We start from the raw sequence: 6,914 nt of genomic DNA on the forward strand, positions 1-6,914 counted from the left end.
CACTATGTGATTCCGAACAAGACCTATTTGTGAAGTACTAAGTTGTGAAGATGTCATGAGTAACTTTGTGAAGTTCTCATAGATATGGAATTCATGTACAAGATTGCTGAAATGCAATGTATATCACCTCATGCTTTGTTCCTTGGAATGTGAATAAATGAAATGGTCAGTGTCCAAATTGAGTCTTGACTCTTTTGGATGAAACAGTGTGACTTGTTAGCTCCTCGTCAATACATTGTTTCTAACTTATTCACAAGCGACAAAGAAGTTGAGGAAATAACAACTAGAAGGGTAAAATGGTAATTTTGTAAATCCCGACTAGCTGATGATATTCATGAAGGGTAAACACTGATAATATTCTGTGGATTCACTCATTACAATTAGGTTGAATTCTTGAGTAGAAAATAAATTCATTTGAACCGAGAGATTTTCAGTGTCAACTCTTTAGTGGAGTCAGTTGACATTAAGCTAAACTTGGAAAAGGTTTGTGAACTTTTGAGTCCAAGTATTTAGCTCAAGCGTTGTTCATTTGGATCCATGAGGTCACTGTCACAAATCACATCGAGTAGGAATAGTTAAACTATAAGCTAAGTCAAAACAAGAACGAGACAAGTTTTGTGAAAATTGTCTTAAGGGTATTTTTGTCTTTTTAGACATAGGACGAAATGGATGTCAATAAATTTTTTGACATTGTCATATGATGACAAATGAAATTTAAATCACACGGCCAACTTAAAGAATTTGGGCCTTGAGGATTAATTTCATTTCATAGAATTTTACTTGAAAATTCTTAATGAGCTTTTCTTATGTTGTCATGAATAAATGAAGAAACATCTAGAAGCTCAAATTTTGTCAAACCCAAGGAAAATAAGGCTGAATTTCGTTCATGCCATAGTGGGAAAGAGAGTTTATTTTGTGCAGTAATGTATGAAGATACTTGCCAAAAGAAAAAGAGGAAACAAATTTCCTCTAGAAGGAAAGTGCATTTTCGGCCAATTAAGAGGAAATCAAATGAGGAAACAAATCCTAAGCCTTCATGAGGCATGTTGGACGTGCAAGGCTATAGGAAAAGAGGAAATAAGATTTTCTCATGAATATGTGATATTCTATAGAAAAGAGGAAACTACCTTATTGAAGGTGAGACCTCTCCTATAAATAGAGCCCTCATTCTTCACATTTCATTCATCCCAAAGTTTTAGAGATTGAGAGCTTCTCTCTCTAGAATATTGGCCGAACTCCTCTCTCTCTCTCTCTAAGTTCTTTTCGTTTTTGTTTTGGCACCTAGGTCCTCATTTGACCTAGCGTTTTTAGCTCTTCGACTTTGAGACTTGTTCTCGAGTCGTCGTGTTTAAAAGTGCCCACTCACTAATTTCTTTTCTCTCGAGTGATTCTTGTGATAGAAACTATCGTGGTTGCTCGTGTTGCCGAGGAAAGAAGAGAGACGTGCTGCGAGGGGAGACGAACGTTTTCAACCTTCCGAAGGCTCATCAACGTTCAAGCTTCTAAAAAGGTTAGTAAATTTATTATGCTCATAATAGTTTTTATTTACGTGTACTTGCTCTTTGTCTAGGTTAGTAAAATCGTTTTACTTGTCAAAAGAAAATTTTTAAAATTCCGCCGCTCACCCAAAGCATTAAACTTTTTCTTAAACCCTAGATCAATTCCAACATGGATGACTACTCCAGGTATCATTGGGTTTGGTTTTATTCGTGAAAAGTCTAACGCATTTTTTGTGTTTTAAGCTCTATGTAATCGGGTTTAACGTGAGAAAAGGGAAATTATTTGGAAGATTATGAGAATTCGAAGTGATCATGGGAGGGAATTTGAAAATTCTAGTTTCTCATCTTTCTGTGACTCTGAAGGCATATCTCATGAATTCTCTGCTCTCATTCCTCAGCAGAATAGTATTGTTGAGAGAAAGAATCGTACACTGCAAGAGATGGCCAGAGTGATGATTCTTGCCAAGAATCTTCCCTTGCATTTTTGGGCTGAACTCTTAACACAGTTTCAGATATTCATAATCGAGCCACCTTTTGTCCGGGAACTACTACCACTCATTATGAGATCTGGAGGGAGATAAAAATCAATGTCTATGTCTGATACTATCACGTGTTATATTCTTAATGATAGGGAGCAACATAGCAAGCTGGACGCCAAAGGCGATGCAGGTATTTTTCTTGGCTACTCCAGAAATAGTTGTGATTATCGTATCTTTAATATGCATAGTAAATCTATGATAGAGTCTTTTAATGCTGTCATCAATGATAATTATGATGTTGCTAAAAGCTCTATTGATGAGGATGACCCTCATGTTAGTATAGATGTCAGGCATGATGTTGCAGACAATCTAGGTGACAATGACGAAGATGCTGCCATTGATCATCATGACTCTCACCAAGAAACTGAATGCAAAGATCCTTCTACCAGAGTCCGGAAGTATCATTCTATTGATGATTTCATTGGAAACCTTGAAGAAGGTATTCAGACTCGTATAAGAGGTCGTGCTAAATACCGTAAAATGATTGCAAACGTCTACTTCACGTCCAAGATTGAGCCCAAGAAAGTAAAACAAGCTATAGATGATGAATTCTGGATCAGTGCTATGAAAGAAGAACTTTTTCAGTTCGAAAGAAATGAAGTTTAGGAACTTGTGCCGAGGCCTAAATCTGTGAATATCATCGGCACCAAATGGATCTTTAAAACAACTCTGATGAGTTTGGCCATGTCACACGTAATAAAGATAGACTTGTTTCTCAAGGGTAACTTAGTTTGAAAGAGTTGATTTTGATGAAAATTTTGCTCAAGTTTCTCGCTTGGAAGCCATTTACTTGGAATTTCTTGTCACTTTCGCCTCAAACTCTATCGAATAGATGTGAAAAGTGTATTCTTCAATGGGTATTTGAATGACGAAGTATATGTTGAGCAGTCAAAGGGGTTTGCAGATCCTGATTTTCCCAACCATATGTACAAGCTTAGAAATCTATGGTCTCAAGCAAGCCCCTCGTACTTGGTATGAGAGACTTGCAAAATTTCTTGTTCAGAATGGCTATGTTCATGGGGCAGTTTACAAGAATCTGTTTGTCAAGAAGGAAAGAGGAAGTCTCATGATAGCTCAAATATATGTTGATGATATTGTGTTTGGAGGGATGTCTGCCAAGGTGGTGGAACATTTTGTCCAACACATGCAAGCTGAGTTTATGGTAGGTAAGCTAAACTTCTTCATTAGTTTCCATATCAAACAAATGGAGGATGTAATTTTCATTTCCCAGGGGAAGTACACTAAAAAAACATAGTAAATAAGTTTGGGCTTGAAAATGTTGCTCATAAGCGTATTCCTGCCGCAACACATGTTAAACTCACTAGAGATGATCAGGGAGTTAGTGTTGATCAAAGTCTATACGGAAGTATGATTGGAATCTTGCTCTATCTCACTGCAAGACCTTACATAATCTCTGTTGGAGTTTGTGGATACTAGGAAAATTCAACTACTACTTTGGTGAACTTGATTGGTATAACTTAAGAAACATGGAAATGGTAGATATAATAAGGATAATTATTTTAGTAATGCATGGTGAAGTCATGGCATTGTTTTTTCTCATCTTATATACTATTTTATTTATTTGTGTTTTAATTTAGTTACAAATTATTGTTAGGAATATTGGCCACAGAAGGGTAACACTACCAGAAATATGGGATACAACTACAGTTTTTTTTTTTTTTTTTTTTTTAACTCCAGTTTAGTCTTTTAATGGAGTCTTTGAATACAGATTACGGTCACCTTTTTTTATGCTTATATTAGACTCCAGTCGAATATAAAGCTGTAGAGAATGGTCTATTTTTCTCTACAGCTAATATAAAAAAGTAGTGGTAATACCCAAAAAATTAAAAATGATCAAAATTTCACCATTTTTAGATGGAGGGAAATTTCTCACAAAATTTTGGCACATTTCCACTACAGTCAAAGGTAAAGAAGGAGTTGTAATACTTAAAATATAAAAAATTAACAAAATTTTACTATTTGAGTGTGGGAGGGAAATTTCCCACTAACAAAATTGGTTTCCCACCCATATGAAAAGTAAGAAAAAATGACTAAGTATTGGAAATATTCACATATACTTGTACACAACACGAGGAACTAAAACACCTGGAACATTTATTACCATATCTAATATTGCTCCAAAAAAAACATTCGAACAAGAACTTGACTCTCGTTGACCACCATCACTGACACCACCCAACATTGACCACCGTCGCAGCTTTGCCGGCGACACATCACAACCCAATAAAAACTTCTTCGACATCACATCACAACCCTAAAAACCTTGTTCAAGGTCTTCCAGTCATAATCCTAACGTCGTCGTCTTCGATCGGTATGAGCATTTTTTCCGTTCTTCATCAGTTTTGTTGCTCAATTTGGGGTTATTTGTGAGTTGAGAAATTTAGGGTAAAATGTCATAGAAATTTGGGGTTTATTTAAGGTTTCATAGTTTGTTGCTCGATTTGGGGTTATTTAGTAACGGATTTGAGAAATTTAGGGTTAATGTCTTAGAAATTTGTGGTTTATTTGAGGTCTCATTGCTTTGTTGCTCGATTTGGGGTTATTTGGGGTCTCATTGCCTGTTCTTACCTATTTGTAGATTAAGAATGCAAATTATCTAGTTTATTCAGTTTTGTGTATGTTTTCTTATATACAGAGATTAAACTCAGTCAACAATGGTTAGCGTGAGTAAGTAAACTGAACTCCATGTGTGTGCTTGTGATTGCTAATTGAACTTTGTGTGTGTGCTTGTGGTTGCTAATTGAACTCTGTGTGTTTGGTTTATTATGTTTTAGAGGTTGGTCATGCTCATCCAAAGGTCTCATGAGTGACAAAACGGATATTAGAAGCCGTTAAAAAGACTTCGAGATCTTCTGGTCGTGGGGATAGTTCCCGAGAAGCACACGTTGGTGATCCTAGTACAAAGTAAGTACTTTTATGCTTCATATGTCATTTACACATTTACAAAGTACAAAGTAAGTTCTTGTTGATCTGGTTGTAGAAATATTAGACTATTAGTTCATTTAATAAATTGATTTAAATAACACATTTTCACAGAATTAACAAGTCATGGTTAAATTCCGATAGACGCTCAAAAATTTTTGAAGATGGTGTTGAATCTTTGTTACAGTTTTGTAAAATTAACTTACCCAATTTGGAGTCCTTATGATGTCCATGTAAAAGGTGTGGAAATATGGGATCGCATTCTTTTGAAATCATCAGAGATCATCTTTTCTGTAATGGTATGGACCAAACATACGTTATTTGGACATGGCATGGTGAAAACATGGTCTGTAGTACAGACAAAAAGCTCATCCACCAACCAAAAGCACATACTTTTGGTGACTGCGATGATGCTTTTAATACCGTCGAAATGGTTAAGGCCGCTAATAATCTTCTGGAAAAAGATTCTGACATGTTTGTTGAATACGTAGAAGATGCGAAAAGGCCACTCTACGACGGTTGTCTGAAATTTACTAAGTTATCAGCTTTAGTAAGATTGTACAATCTGAAAGTCAAACACGGGTGGAGCGATACAAGTTTTGACGAGCTGTTGATGCTGTTGGGTGACATGTTTCCGAAAGGAAGTCAATTGCCAAAGTCTATCTACGAGGCCAAGAAGACGTTGTGTACCTTAGGTATGGAATATGAAAAAAATCCATGCTTGTCCTAATGACTGTATTCTGTATAGGAAGGACAAGGTTGATTTCGATGTTTGTCCTGTTTGTTATGCATCTCGGTGGAAAATTCCAAAAGGGTCCATGAAACCTACAGTAGGTTTTCCAGCAAAAGTCTTGTGGTATTTCCCCCCAATACCCAGATTTAAAAGAATGTACGGTACGCCGGAAATAGCGAAGAATCTGACTTGGCATGCCAACGATAGAGAAGTCGACGGGTATTTGAGACATCCAGCTGATGCAGCTTCGTGGAAATCGATAGATAAGAAGTGGCCTGCTTTTTCAGATGAATCAAGGAATCTTCGATTGGCTGTAGCGGCTGATGGGATTAATCCGTATCGTTCTTTCAGTAGTCGGCATAGTACGTGGCCTGTTACGTTGATAACATATAATCTTCCTCCGTGGCTATGCATGAAGAGGAAGTATATCATGTTAACGTTACTGATATCGGGTCCCAAGCAACCGGGAAATGACATCGACGTCTACTTGGAACCCCTCGTGGAAGACCTGAAACTGTTATGGAGCACAGGTATCGAAGTTTTTGATGCTCATTTAAAAGAGACTTTCACTCTTAGAGCCATTCTGCTATGGACAATAAACGATTTCTCAGCGTATGGAAATATGAGCGGTTGTGTCGTAAAAGGCTACAATGGTTGTCATGTATGTGGTAAAGACACACATGGCTTGTATCTTCGTCATAGCAGGAAGGTCGTATACCTAGGTCATCGCAGGTTTTTGAATCGGCATCATCCTTTCAGAAAAGCAAAGAAGGCATTTAATGGGTCCCAAGAACTCGGTGATGCTCCTACATGCTTGTCCGGAACAGAAGTCTTACAGAAGGTGACTCGTATTGGATATGTATACAGGAAATGTTCGAAGAAGAAGAAGGGTGAAGAAAAGGCAGATCCGATACTCCCTTGGAAAAAAGGTCAATCTTCTTTGATCTTGAATATTGGGAGTTTCTTCTTGTGCGTCATATTTTGGACGTAATGCATGTCGAGAAGAATGTGTGTGAAAGTATTATAGGAACATTGCTTGATGTCTCGCACAAGTCAAAGGATGGTCTTAAAAGTCGCTTAGATCTTCAGGATATGGGCATCCGGACCAAGCTTCATCCAAAGATTGGTGACAAGAAACATATTTGCCTCAATCAACCTACACATTGACGAAGGAAGAGAAGAAAAGGTTCTGCAATCTGT

General features: G+C 37.1%; 1 pseudogene; it reads left to right on the forward strand.

Moving 5' to 3' along the window:
- The first annotated feature begins 5,231 nt into the window (after positions 1-5,231).
- On the forward strand, positions 5,232-6,608 carry LOC149404510 (uncharacterized; annotated as a pseudogene).
- The last annotated feature ends 306 nt before the right edge of the window (positions 6,609-6,914 follow it).

Source organism: Urtica dioica, chromosome 2 (assembly GCF_054948205.1).
Source record: "Urtica dioica subsp. dioica isolate 48M chromosome 2, U.dioica_male_clone48M_v1_H2, whole genome shotgun sequence".
Classification (NCBI taxonomy): Eukaryota; Viridiplantae; Streptophyta; class Magnoliopsida; order Rosales; family Urticaceae; genus Urtica; species Urtica dioica.